The 15,100-nt window shown below is 44.3% G+C and overlaps 1 non-coding gene across 1 annotated transcript; it reads right to left on the reverse strand.

Moving 5' to 3' along the window:
• Positions 1 to 1,892: 1,892 nt before the first annotated feature.
• trnal-uaa (transfer RNA leucine (anticodon UAA)) lies at positions 1,893 to 1,975 on the reverse strand. The gene has a single exon. It is a non-coding gene; the product is annotated as a tRNA-Leu (tRNA).
• Positions 1,976 to 15,100: the final 13,125 nt, after the last annotated feature.

Raw genomic sequence — 15,100 nt, forward strand, 5'->3', positions numbered from 1 at the left:
ATTAAAAAAAAAGCTAAAACTAGCAAAAGCTGTAAAGAAAAAGGGAAAGTACTTCAAAGTGTAAGACTTGTTAGAGCAGGGGTGTCAAACTCATTTTAGCTCAGGGGCCACATTGAGGGAAATCTAGTCCCAAGTGGGCCGGACCGGTAAATAAAAAAAAAAACTTCTGATTGTTTTCTTTGTTTTAATACAATCAATATAAAACAAGGCTGGAGCCTGAGGACAGTGTAGTACAAGTACAACACCTGAAGTGTACTTGAAATTTTGAAAAAAAAAATCAACAAATAAAAAAAAACATTCCTTAGTGATTCAAAGAGCTCACAGATCACATGGCAAGATCAGTTTCATGCAGCACTTAAAGTATATTTGACTCATTTTACTTTATATCTTTTACCTTTCACCAGCACATCAATATCAGAAGTCAGATCCTGAGTGGCGGCCAACTTCAGGATGTGATTCAAGTTCTTTTGTGAGCCTTGAGTGCAGCTTTGTTTTATTTATACTCATTACAGAGGAAACTTGCTCACAATGATAAGTTTATTTTCACTCTACATTGTAAAGTATGAAAATAAAGTTTACACAACCATCTCGCGGGCCGGATCCGGCCCGCAAGTGGGTTAAATCCTGCCCGCGGGCCGCATGTTTGACACCCCTGTTTAGAGCCTCCAGGGCACAAGAAGTTGTTGAAATAAATGGATAATTGCTAGACATCTTGTCTAGGTCTGTGAATATATGTTTATGTTTTATTTTATCTGCATTTGTTGAAATTTTCATCATGTTTATTGTTTAAAATAAACTTTATTAATTATCAATAATGGTATATAAATAAAGTGTAATATAAAACAAGAGAAGGCACAACTAACACTTAAAAATACATACCCTGTTGGAACAGATAGCTAAGATATAAACACACATTATAAGCAGACATTTGCATTACACCCTTTCACTGTCTCTTGTGTCAAGTTTCACATTATAATCAGCGAGGTTGGCCTGAAAAGCAGCAGCTTTTTTGGAACACTCACAGACTGGATAATAGATTGGGGCCCAATAATAAGCATTTCTGAAGCATTAGTTGTTCAGAGATGTGGATCTCCTTGTAAACACTTATCCTTCTGCTTCTCAGTTGTCACAGACCTTTTCTGGATGCTTCCTTGCACAGATCAAAGAAGTTCAAATTCTCAAATTAGCACTGTCTTGAACCTCCAACACCTATCAAGTGACAGTTTATTTGTTCTGTGGAGTAGTGAGACCAGAGGACAAGTGCAAAAGCTGGCTGATAAGCTCTGACACATTTTCAAAGATTAAAGATGAATATTTGAGCTATTCAAGGCTTCTTCATCTCATTAACAGATTAAAAATGTTCAGTAAATGTACATTCATTACTGTGATATAAACAAAAACTAGTTAAGATAGTCCCATGAAATTCCTCTGCATACACACTATTAGGAATTAACCATACACTGCAACATTGCAGTAAATTTTGTGAATTGTAGCATCTAGTCGAGATGAAACCATAACAATGGCCAAGAGCGCCCTCTTCTGTACTGATGTTGCAACTACCCCTAAACATGAATTTCCTTTGCAAAGACTCGGCCGTCGTTTATTGTCATTCATTCGTTTATTTTTATGTACATTTAGTAATTTTAAACATGTTAAAACATCCTGGTTAACGGTGCATGCAATTAGTAGTTAGGAAAGATCATATAATGAAGATTTGTTGTGAAATTCTTGAGATAAATTCAGGCACACATCATTACGATTAGTCTTTACCCATTTCAGTATAAAGAAATGCTAACGTGGACTAATGATGTATGTTCGGAAGTGAAAATAGAACGGTTCATGAAGTTGATAAAGAATAATTTTACGAACAAAGCTCTAACAAAACGACTAACTACCAGGAGTGGGGTTCGAACCCACGCGGACATATGTCCATTGGATCTTAAGTCCAACGCCTTAACCACTCGGCCATCCTGGTACATACAGTTTCTCCCGCCACAATACGCCATTAAACCCATCCACTAAAGTTACTGTTGGTTACTGTTCCACTTTTTGCACTGAAATATCCGATCGTTCATGACGCAACGTATCAAATGAGGCAGAAATCATTAGTTTTTATGCTGATAGCATTAGCAGCTAACTAGTCTGAGTTTCGCGTCGGATAAAGGATCGCTCGGCAACAACTTCTTCCTACCGATGATATTACACAGACTGAAAACTAAACTGTATTCAAACAAACCCGTTCAAATATACGCGTTATCGATCGCTTTCACACTACTTTACAGGCGCTATCTATTTATTGACGTTAGCATATTCTAAAGGTAGCAGAAACTTCCCGCAGGCGCTGCGCTGGTAAACTCGTACTTCCACCGCTTCATAACCATTCGACCTCGTTTGTAAATACAAAGTGATTGGCCTCACTCGTATTTGCATTACTACGAGCATATGTTGACAAAAACAACGCACTACAAACGTAAAGATTACAAAAATACTAAAATTGTAATAGTTCATCTAAGTGAAAGAGAAAAAGTCTAATCAAGCTCGCTGATGTTTAGAACCCAGACGCACTGACAACAGGAACTGGACAGACACAACTAAACGATAACAGATGTCCCAAAAACAAACGGAGAGCTCCCTTTTAACGTGATACCAAGATGCCATTACCCTTTAAAGAGAGGCCATACAGGGCCGGATTATAATATGGGCAAACTGGGCACAGGCCCAGGGGCCCACAGCCACAAGGGGGCCCACGCAAGCAGCAGTCTTTTTTTGTGCAGCAGTCTTAATGTCGGAGAAAAATGTTGAGAAATAATTAAAATTGCGCCCACATTTTCTAAGTTAACACACATTTCTTTAAAACAACGGTAGTTTTTGCATCTTTACTGTTCCTGCTTCAGCCCCCCCCCCCTCCCCCTGCGCAGCGGCTGCAATCTCACTGCTGCACCTGCAGCCTCCCAGAGTCCCTGCTGCTCTAAACATTGAAAGAATCATTTAATTTTCTGTTCCTCACTTCTGATTACCTTCAATGTTGTCTGTTTGTTGCAACCACCAGGTACAAAAACGAACTTGTTTTTACTTGACTATTTTTTCTGTCCTGTCTGTTTATTATCTTCCTGCATCTCCTCTCAGTCCTAAAGAAAAACTGCTACATGGCTTCATATGTATTCACCTTATGAGTTACCTTTGAACTGCAGTTTAAAAAGATCTACCAACCGCAAAAATAGCGGAGTGCGCACCACGCGCCGGTCGCACCGGTGAGGTGAAATCACCGGAAGACGAAACAGGTTATCTGCTCCGCAGCAGTAAAACGCATCAGGCACAAATAAAAGACAGAAAGCATGAAAGGATATGAGCCGACATAAACGATTGTGTGTTAAATTTGTTTTTGAGGTGGCGACACTTTGAGAATGTTACTGTGGCCGTTCTCAGGACGCATCTGTCTGGAGCGCGTCAACCATCAGAGCTTTGCGCTTCTCAGCTCTAAATAATCCCAGCAGAGTCCACATGAATAGTGTAATATAAATAGAACCATGATCGTTTTCGGGCTAGAAAATAGTCTACAGTCCATCTTCCCTAATGTGTTTGTGGCCCTGCAGATTTTTCTAACTCTACCAGCACTTCTTATATGTACCTCTCACTGTTCATAAGGGTACCGCACCATCAGCTACGTCAGCCCAGACAAGAGCAGAGAAAACAGAGACAGAATAGAGGATAATTCTGTCTGGATGTGGATGGAGATTACATTTTACAGCAGCCTGATCATCATTTACATACATAAACCATCACCTGTCTTCTAGTCCACGCTATCAGCATTATTTTAATTGGTGTGTGTGTGTGTGTGTGTGTGTGTGTGTGTGTGTGTGTGTGTGTGTGTGTGTGTGTGTGTGTGTGTGTGTGTGTGTGTGTGTGTGTGTGTGAAGAGAATGCGTCAGGCTGAGTGATTTGATGTGGGAGCGCTGTTGTCACTGGCTCGATTTTAATATGTCATCCCAAAATAGAAGCTAATATCTTAATTTGACCTTGAATGAAAAATGTTGTTATAAAACCTCTTAAAAGTTTTTATCACGGAGGAGGCAGCGCTCATTTCTGCCTTCAGTCTGACGGCACAGCGCAGCGTGCGCTTGTTGAATCAGTGTGTGTGTGTGTGTGTGTGTGTGTGTGTGTGTGTGTGTGTGTGTGTGTGTGTGTGTGTGTGTGTGTGTGTGTGTGTGTGTGTGTGTGTGTGTGTGTGTGTGTGTGTTTTCTACTTCAAACACTGGTATAACCAACCAGACCAGCGTGTCCAGTAACATATTAATGTTACAATTAAACAGTTTCACTCCGTGTAGGCTAGGAACATTTCACCTGCCGTGGCCCGACCGCTTCTGCTCCACATAAACTTTGTGCGTGATCAAATGTCTCTACAGGTGCTTTCTGAGCTGAAGAGGCTATTCTGCCTCAGACTGGATGCGTCATGCGTCTCCATATTGGAGACGGGGACAAGCGCCATTCAGCCAAAGTTTCACAATCAGAGAACATTTTTCCAAGTGATACATCCCTCAGAGAGACCGGTTTTCAGACGGCTTCAGTGGGAGGAAATCTTACCGCATCGCTGTGGTTCTGCGCTGCCAACCCCTCTACAGATCTTCAGCTCACTGTCCACCGTGTGCGCTGCGAGCTGCTCTGAGCACAGTGTCCAGTATAAAGCTCTGATGTTCTGATGGGAATCTTTTCTTGATTCATTTAGTTACCTCTGCGTTGTGTGTAACAATTAAAATGTCAGGTCATCTGTGGGCGCATCAGTGTGCGTCGGGGTAATTCTTTCAAAACAACCAACATCCTTGAGTTTATCCGTCAAAATAAACAGTCAAATGGAAACATCTGTAACCTGCCATTTAACTGTTTTGCCTTCTTGTGAAGATTGTTGCAAAGAGAAACAATTAAGCTTGATTAACCCCAGAGCCATGCGCACTGCGCTGTGCTGACTGTAAATGAGGGGAAAACAATTTAATTGGATCATTTTCTTACCTTTTCAACATGGTTTAATGTAAAAATTTCATTGAGTACAAACTTTAGTTGCACCAATCTAATGAGACACAGCCTGGATTTGTATTCTGAACAGTTTAAACATGTTTGAAACAGAGACATGCGTGACGCGTCTAAAGTTCGTACCTGCTCAGCTATTATGGAAATTAAACTAACAAGATGAATAACATAATTATTTTAGGCACAGACAACATCCCCCACACTTTTGAAAAGCTTGCAACGTGCCTGCTACCAGTTACAAATTGTGAAGAGGAACGATTTTCACAAATGGCAAGAATAAAAAATGAACTGAGAATAACACAAACTCAACAGCACCTCAGTGCACTGTCACTGATGGCTGTTGAATTTCAGCTTGTTAGGAATCTGGACTTTGATGACATTGTAAATTAATTTACTAATAGAAAGGCCACAAAGATGTTTTTCTGAAGGCATGAGAGGAGACCAACAAGAGGAGACAAAAAGAAGAGGAAGAAGGAGACAGGAGTCAAGAGGAGGAAGGAGACAGGAGACAAGAGGAGGAAGGAGACAGGAGACAAGAGGAGGAAGGAAACAAGAGACAAGAGGAGGAAGGAAACAGAAGACAAGAGGAGGAAGGAAACAGAAAACAAGAGGAGGAAGGAAACAGAAGATAAGAGAAGAAAGGAAACAGGAGACAAGAGGAGGAAGGAGACAGGAGACAAAAGGAGGAAGGAGACAGGAGACAAGAGGAGGAAGGAGACAGGAAACAAGAGGAGGAAGGAAACAGGAGACAAGAGGAGGAAGGAGACAGGAGACAAGATAAGGAAGGAGACAAAATGAGAAAGGAAACAGGAGACAAGAGGAGGAAGGAGACAGGACACAAACAAAAAAACATGCAGATATTTAAGCCTTGTATCAACATAAGTAAGTGAGTTTTAATATTGACAACGTTATGAAATGTCTAAAAAGTGCTTCTGGGTGGCAGTAATGTTGGGGTAGGCCGGGTGGGGTGGGGGGTGGGGGGCTAACCACATTGTGCCCAGGGGCCCCTGCAGTGATAATCCGTCCCTGGCCATACATGCAAGATAACAGACTGCATCTGCATCTGAGCTCCAGAGACATTGTAGTTCAAAGAAGGCATTTAAGATAATCTTTACACAGAGTTGATCCAGTGGGTATCCAGTTAAGAAGAAGATCATCCGTTGTCAGACGAGTATATTCTGTCCCACATCTCAATTTCATATGGCATATAGATGGAAACCATAAGCTAATTCGTTGGAAGTTTGTTGTCCATGGTGCTATAGATGGGTACAGTAGAATGCTAATGTTTCTTCACTGCTCCAACAATAATCGTGCTGAAACTGTTAAAGACCTCTTCACTGTTGCAGTTGGACATTTTGGCCGACCACTTCATATGAGGACTGACCATGGAGGAGAAAATGTCAGAATTTGGGAAGATGTGCAATCAACCAGGGGTGAAAGTTCTGTTTTAACAGGAAGTTCAGTCCACAACCAGAGAATTGAGCGTTTTAATAGAGACTTAGGCCTAGTCCACACGTAGCTGGTTTTTTTTTAAACGAATATCCGCCCCTCCAAAAACTTGCATCCACACCACCTCGTTTTTAAAAAAAAATACTCTGTCCACACGTACCCGGATAAATACGTTGTTAAGGACATGTCAGACCTGTAGGTGGCAGTACTTCCCCCGTTCTTAACCTCGTCCTTCGTCTGTGGTCTTCCACAAGGAGCAGTAATTCCGCTTGCAAAAACAAACAAGCAAAAAGCGCTTGGACAATTGATAAAGCGAGCGCAGCTCTGAGGGCATCCATGCTGTCGGTTAGTGTAAACACAGGTCGCACACGTGATGTCAGCATTTTTTTGTCGCAGAAAGTGACGTTGCGGACCTTAAAACTCTGGTTTTGTCTGTCCACACGCAGACACCCAAAACGGAGAAAACGCAGGTCTTCACTTAGGCCGGAGTTTTTAAAAAAATCTGTTTTCGTGTGAAAAAACTCAGTTTTCGTGTGGATGACAGGCCAAAACGTAGAAAAATATCTATGTTTTGGCAGATCCCCGGCTACATGTGGACAGGGCCTTAAACAACAACTGTAGCAAAGTTTATGCACCAACATTCTATGCGTTGGAGTCATTTGGTTGTCTTAACTTGGAAAACCCAACAGATTTATTCTGTCTTCACTATGTATATTTACCCAGAATCAACCACACATTGGAGCAATTCAAAGCAGCATATAACAACCACTCCATTTCATCTGAAGGAAACAAAACTCCAGTTCAACTTTTCTCACTAAACAGTTTTTGGCTCCACAACCCACAACAGTCAGCAAGAGACGTCCTCTCAGTAAGCGACCAGAGTGAGTTCATGCCCTTGACCAACATGGAAATGCAAGAACTTTCTGCTACAATCAACTCTTGAAAATGACAATGATAATGGAAAAACATTGTTTCAGAGAACACAGAAGTTTGTTTTCAACAAACTTGTATGAATGAACTCCTAAGTCAAGTCAAAGTCAAAGTCAAAGTCATTTTATTGTCATTTCTACTACATGTGCAAGACATACAGAGAAACAAAATTGAGTTCCAGTACACACAATTCAGAGATCAGACATACATGGGCAAGACACATGACAAGAATTGGTGACTGCGGTCATTCGCAACATGAGTCGCGCTACCTTAATAGATGAAAAGGAATTACATGAGGGTAGGTTGGTGGAGGGAAAAAAACAGGCATACCATAGTTACACCCGACAGGGCGTAGCTGTACTATGCAAAAAAAAAAAAAAAACTCCTCAGACATACATCACAGTTACAAAACATCACAGATAACATCAGACTCCAATAGGGAGGAGGGGGGGATCCTGAATCCTCCAACGGGAGCTGCCAGTGTACGGTGCTCAGCCAGCTGCAGTCAAAGAGGTGGGAGGGAGAGAGGAGGGCCAGAGAGCACATTGAGTTTCCTGCAGGTTGATGACCTCGAAACAGAAGTCACAATCTGAAGGCGGGGGGGAAGGTCAGGTCACAGCATCTGTCTACATTCCTCCTTTCGTGGGGGTTGATATTGATGGCAGCTTTGGAGGTTGCCTTGGCGTCAGATTAGGATAACAAAACTTTGTTTAGGGCAGACAGAGATAATTTTCCTCTCTGCCTTGGAGTCTATTAAGTGATCATTCATGTCCACCAGTGAAGCCAATTATACGTTCTAAACATCCCCACACCGTCCGGCGACCCTCTCCGAGATGGCATCCATCTTGCGCACTAACACAGGCAACGCCGCGAGGACATTGTCCAGCTTACGGTTCACCTCGAGTAACGTCCCAGTCTATGAGGTCACCGCACGGGCGGCACATTCCGTGGGTACGGGTCGCACTCCAATCGCTCCCGACTTCCCAAATTTCCAGAAAACCAGATATCCACCCATTCCAATCAGAAGAAATCCAGTGATCATCAGGCCGAATATCCACAAATCTTCCAGGTCCTCGATGGACAACTGAGAGAGGCACACGATTCGCCAGACCTCCCAAGAATCGAGTGCATATCCCGCTGCGTATGTCCCTTGAGGACAGGTGGGAGCCCCCTTCTCCGTTCTCATCGTAGAAAAAATCTTATCAATCGCGTTGAATGACCAGTTAATTAAGTCCATTTTCCAAAAAAATAGTAGTGATTTTTCAGGAGAAATGCAGAGAAGTGCTCTGTAGGCAGACAGGACAGAGAGCCTTGGGAAAAGCAGATAAGGGAGCTGAAGCAAAAGCGCCTGTGCTCTCTGAGAGCCGGATAAGAAGTCTTCACTGGTAAGTCTGACTAACGTAACACTTACACTTTTGAAATACTTCTGTAAATAAATGTTAGTACGTAAACTGAGCAATTGGAAATACTTTAATAACAATGAAAAAGTGAAATAGGAAATCACATGAATTGTGGATTTGTAGATCCTGTAGCATATGTATTTGAGGATGTGAGGGACATTTGTGTTCAAATGGTGCTAAGAACCATTCATAAGTGCAACAAGGAAGCAGTAGTTAAATTCATCATCATCTGCTGCTGTTTTCGCATTCACAAAAAGCTGAAGTTCATTAGCACATGTGTGTGCAATGGGAAGAGTTTTGGTCTCATGTACAAAATTTTAGGAAGTGGATGAAAACCAACACCCAGGGCCCTGCTGCTCCCTGTTGCAAATGCCAGGATGTGCCCAGGACTCAAAACACTCACAAAGTTCTCCTCATCTTCAGTCAGCATCTTGTCTGCAAAGGTGTCTCTCAGCTCCTTTTCTGAATACAGATGAAAAAAATTAGTTACTCTAGACCTTTAAGCTACATTGGCAAATCTATAAAACAAGCTAGCTTAAAACATGTTCCATGGCTTTCAACAACATTGTAACATAGCCTAGCTATAAATATTTTTTGGACATTACAAAAAAAATTGTGGTTTTCTCACATTTTTCAAAAAAAAAAATATATATACACACACACACACACACACACACACACACACACACATATATATATATATATATATATATATATATATATATATATATATATATATATATATATATATATATATATATATATATATATATATATATATATATATATATATATGCAGATAACACACCTTGGTCCAAAACCAGCGATTGATCAGTGTCACCAAACCCCCGCACACCTTTGACTTCTCCATTCATTACACATTCACGTATTCAGTTTGTGATCAATGTTTCAGATTTGTCTTTTTGCATATTGACTGTGTTTTCTTGACTTTATTCGTTGTAAACAAGACATGGCTCATATTAAGCGGTTTCATCCTCTGGAAATATAAGTTTATAAATAAATAAATATAAATTTAGCAGCAGAACACCACTGGTGTGAGAGGTTCTCTGCTCAATAATATCAAAGAAGGAGAAACAGCTGGCTGCTACCATTTCAACTTTAGGACAAACTACCAGAGTCCCAAAAAGAAAACCATCATCTGAAGTTACGGACAAAACAGTGACTGGTGTTTGACGTCATCTTGTTTACTCTGGCAATGCTTGTTCCCATATCAGAGGAGCGTGGTCTGGGATGATTACCAACAGGAGGGGTGAGAGTTCTCACTGTGTTTAAAAGTTAACTTGTTTTGCAGATTTACCATTTTAGCTTTATTTGATAGAAGATGAATTAAAAAAATACCATGTTTCAACAAAGTAATCTCAGATTTTTACTTTATTGTGCCATGTCATTAAACTTAAAATGCTTAACCAGCAAAAAAGTAATAATTAACCTACTTCATGTGCATGTTATTTTAACATTTGTTTTTCCTTATGCTCCTCCTTGAACCGTCACCTTATCATAGTGGAGGAGTTTGAGTGCCCTAATGATCCTAGGAGCTATGTTGTCTGGGGCACCTTGCGCCCCTGGTAGGTAGGGTCTCCCATGACAAATTGGTCTTAGATGAAGGGTGAGACTAGTAACGGTTCAAAGGACCTTTCATGGATGTAAATTCAAAGAGTCAGAGTACCCGGCCCGGAGGGTTACCGGGGTCCCACCCTGGAGCCAGGCCTGGGGTTGGGGCCCGTCAGCGAGCGCCTGGTGGCCGCGCTTTCGACCATGGGGCCCGGCCGGGCCCAGCCCGAACCGGATACATGGGCTCATCCAACTGTGGACCCACCGCCCGCAGGAGGAACATGAAGGGTCCGGTGCAGTGTGGATCGGGTGGCAGACCAAGGAGGGAGCCTTGGCAGTACGATCCCCGGACAAGGAAACTGGTTTTTGGGACATGGAACGTCATCTCACTGGTGGGGAAGGAGCAGGAGCTTGTGGCAGAGGTTGAGCGGTACCGGCTAGATATAGTCGGACTCACCTCGACACATGGCATTGGCTCTGGAACCTAAGTCCTTGAGAGGGGGTGGACACTCTCCTTTGCTGGAGTTGCTCTGGGTGAGAGGCGGAGGGCTGGGGTTGGCTTTTTGTTAGCCCCAAGACTCTCTGCCTGTGTGTTGGGGTTTACCTCGAGGGATGAGAGGGTAGCTTCCCTGCGCCTTCGGGTCGGGAAACGGGTCCTCACTGTTTGTGCTTATGGGCCAAATATCAGTTCAGAGTACCCACCCTTTTTGGAGTCCCTGGGACGAGTGCTAGATAGTGCTCCATCAGGGGACTCCATTGTCCTGCTGGGGGACTTCAATGCTCACGTGGGCAATGACAGCTTGACCTGGAGGGGTGTGATTGGGAGGAACGGCCTGATATGAACTTGAGTGTTGTTTCGTTATTGGACTTCTGTGCAAGCCGCAGTTTGGCCATAACGAACACCATGTTCGAACATAAGGATGCCCATTGGTACACTTGGTACCAGGGCAGCCTAGGTCGCAGGTCGATGATAGACTTTGTAGTCATATCATCTGACTTGCGGCCGTATGTTTTGGACACTTTAGTTAAGGGAGGAGCGGAGCTGTCAACTGATTACCACCTGGTGGTGAGTTGGATCAGATGGCAGGGGAAGATGCCACGTAGACCTGGCAGACCCAAACGCATAGTGAGGGTCTGCTGGGAATGCCTGGCAGAAGAACCTGTCAAGACGGTCTTCAACTCCCACCTCCGGCAGAGCTTTGACCGCGTCCCGAGAGCAGTGGGGGACATCGACTCCGAGTGGGCCTTGTTCCACTCTGCGATTGTTGAGGCGGCTGTTGCTAGCTGTGGTCGCAAGGTGGCCGGTGCCAGTCATGGTGGCAACCCCAGTACCCGCTGGTGGACACCAGAGGTGCGGGGAGCCGTCAGGCTGAAGAAAGAGGCCTACAGGGCATGGCTGGTCTGTGGGTCTCCGGAGGCAGCAGACAGGTACCGGATAGACAAGCGGGGTGCAGCAGTGGCAGTTGCCGAGGCAAAATCTCGGGCGTGGGAGGAGTTTGGTGAGGCCATGGAGAAAGACTATCGATCAGCTCCAAAGAGGTTCTGGCAAACTGTCCGGCACCTCAGGAGAGGAAGGCAGCAACTCGCTCACACTGTTTACAGTGGAGATGGGGAGCTGCTGACGTCAACTGGGGCTATAGTCGCACGGTGGAAGAAATACTTTGAGGAGCTCCTCAATCCCACCTACGCGCATTCCGAGGAGGAACCAGAGCCAGGAAACCTGGGGATGGACTGTTCAATCTCGGGGGCAGAAGTTGCTGAGGTAGTCAAACAACTACACAGCGGCGGAGCCCCGGGGGCGGATGAGATTCGTCCTGGGTATCTCAAGGCTATGGATGTTGTAGGGCTGTCGTGGTTGACACTTCTCTGCAACATTGCATGGTCATCAGGGGCAGTTCCTGTGGAGTGGCAGACCGGGGTGGTGGTCCCCATCTTTAAGAAGGGTGACCTGAGGGTGTGTTCCAACTATAGGGGGCTCACACTCCTCAGCCTCCCTGGAAAGGTCTACTCCAAGGTACTGGAGAGGAGGGTCCGATCAACAGCTGAATCTCGGATTGAGGAGGAGCAATGTGGTTTTCGTCTTGGCCGTGGAACTGTGGACCAGCTCTATACCCTTGCAAGGGTGATGGAGGGGGCATGGGAGTTTGCCCAACCAATCCACATGTGTTTTGTGGATTTGGAGAAGGTTTATGACCATGTCCCCAGGGGCACCCTGTGGGGGACTTTCCAGGAGTATGGGGTGGGTGGCTTTCTGTTAAGGGCCATCCAGTCCCTTTACCAGAGGAGGGTGAGTTTGGTCCGCATAGCCGGTAGTAAGTCGGACCTGTTCCCGGTGAGGGTTGGACTCCGCCAGGGCTGCCCTTTGGCACCGGTTCTGTTCATTACCTTTATGGACAGAATTTCTAGGCACAGCCGTGGTGTGGAGTGTGTCGAGTTTGGTGGCAGGAGAATCTCCTCTCTGCTTTTTGCGGATGATGTGGTTGTTAGGTAATTTGATTTTATCCCATATTACCTTAAAGGACGACACACCCTTTGATAGAGAGAGAGAGTAAATTGATTATTTGTAATGTCCATGTGCATGACTCCACCAGCCCCCATGTCCATTGTGTGTGGCTCAACCAGCCCCCACTCTGCTCCAGCCTCAGCCTTTACCTCACCAGCTCTGCATACCCGTGGTCTCCATCAGGAGACTAGAATGTTAGGTAATATTTAATCTCCATGACCCTGGAACCTGTAATAACACACATGACAACAAGGAAGACATTTTACCCTGAGTCTCCAGAACACGGAGAGTTAACGCAGAGAAACCTCCTCCGAGGCTTCCCCCCCGTCACTCCCCCTGTTCTCCTAGTTCTTCAGGGGCTTTATTCACCAAATGGATGGGGGAGAAGGAGAAGGCGGACCTTCTCAAGTTACAGAGGTACAGAGTTTTCTCAATTAACATCCTTGCTCTACCTTTCATGAACAGCAACAGCTGGCCATCTTTTAGGCCTCAAAAAGGTACAATTATAAAAATACCCAACAGTGGTCCTCCTAGCTTCATCCAGCTCTGACCTTTAACTCTTGCTGGGTAGGTTCGCGGCCGAGTGTGAAGCGGCTGGGATGAGGATCAGCACCTCCAAATCTGAGATTGATAGGAAAAAACTGATTATCAAACTGAGTTACCTCACTCCAAACGGTTGCAGGAATTCCTTTCTACTCCTTTCTGCTTGAGGTGCTTATTTACATTTGAATGTTTGCGTCAGGTACTTGTGTTCTATTATAGAGCTCCGGGAGTTGACCTCACGTTTCCCGGCATGCAACAGTTCAAATCGAAACGGCGCCATTAGGCAGGCAGAAGCCAGCAGCCGGACTATTTGTTATTGTCAGAAAACTCAATCAGACAGGAAATATGGTAGATTCCTGTTGTGCCCCAGGATGCAGAACAGACACGGACGACATAAGGAATGAGCCATCTACAGGATTCCCCAAGATCCGGAGCGCCGCAAACGTTGGATCATTGTAATAAAACGAGCTAGTGACTGGATAAAATGAAACTGTGGGATCCCGAGAGTAAAGGTTTTCGCTTATGCAGCGACCACTTCATATCAGGTACTTAAACCAATGTTTCCTCAACTGTGTATGGTATTTATTTTAAATGCTTTTATTACGATTCTTAGTGGGCTTCCTAAACTTATTTTGGCGTGGCTTTTTCTGTCTTATTACTCATAGCAACAAGTAAACATCACGTAAAACGTTGCCTCGTGAGTTCTGCGTGCTGCCGTTTCCGTGTTTTATGATCACAGCAATTAACCGGCTAAGCTGTATTTAATTTTTAAGCAATGGTTGATCAATTGTCAGATCACACATAAAAAGCACTTTGGATTGCTATTATCTGTCTCACCGAGACAGATCCTGAGACGCTCCTGCCTGACATATTTATTTTATTCACGAAAAAAAAAATCAGACTAGTGATTTCTCTTGGCGTTCAGTTTATATATTCAAACAGCACAGCGCTCTATTTAAACTACTTACGTGTAAATCTGTTATTTGTCCATCCATCCATCCATTTTCATCCGCTTATCCAGAGTCGGGTTACGGGGGCAGTAGCCTAAGTCGAGAGGCCCAGACTTCCCTCTCCCCAGCCACTTGGGCCAGCTCCTCCGTGTAAATCCCAAGGGGTTCCCTGGCCAGGCCCGGTGTAGTCCGCTCCGACAGCTTCTGGCGTTTTTAAAAAGTATCCCAGGGGCACGGTAAGGGTCGGAGATGTTTAGTCTATTTAATTTCTGACTATATAAAACCATTTCTTCGGTTTTAAAGTGTGAAGTAAACTCCGACGAAGTAAAATCCAAGCGGATCCCGTTCACGTTCATGGTTTCATCCGTGTTTGTTTACCTTTTTTTCCTGCCAAAATGGCGTCTACTAACTGAGAGTCACGTGGGGTCCGGAGCTCTATAGAGGCCAAACCAGCCAAACCAGGGGACCTGCCCTGGCTAAGAGCTTAGGCAGGAACGACTCTCCATCCTGCCCAGGCCCAGAGACTCGTTGAGCTATTATCTGAAGAATCCCCTTTGTCTTCTGTGGATTCCTAAGGCCAAGGGAGTTTTTTAGGAATGTATGGGTGTGTGTGTTTTTGCCAATAAATACTCTCCAGAGTTTTCAACTCGGTGTGAGAGGAAACTGGTTACACGACTGGTGTGGACTGATTCTTCTCTCACCCTTTGCAAAGTATCACACTTTGCAAAGTA

Source organism: Nothobranchius furzeri, chromosome 2 (assembly GCF_043380555.1).
Source record: "Nothobranchius furzeri strain GRZ-AD chromosome 2, NfurGRZ-RIMD1, whole genome shotgun sequence".
Lineage (NCBI taxonomy): Eukaryota > Metazoa > Chordata > Actinopteri > Cyprinodontiformes > Nothobranchiidae > Nothobranchius > Nothobranchius furzeri.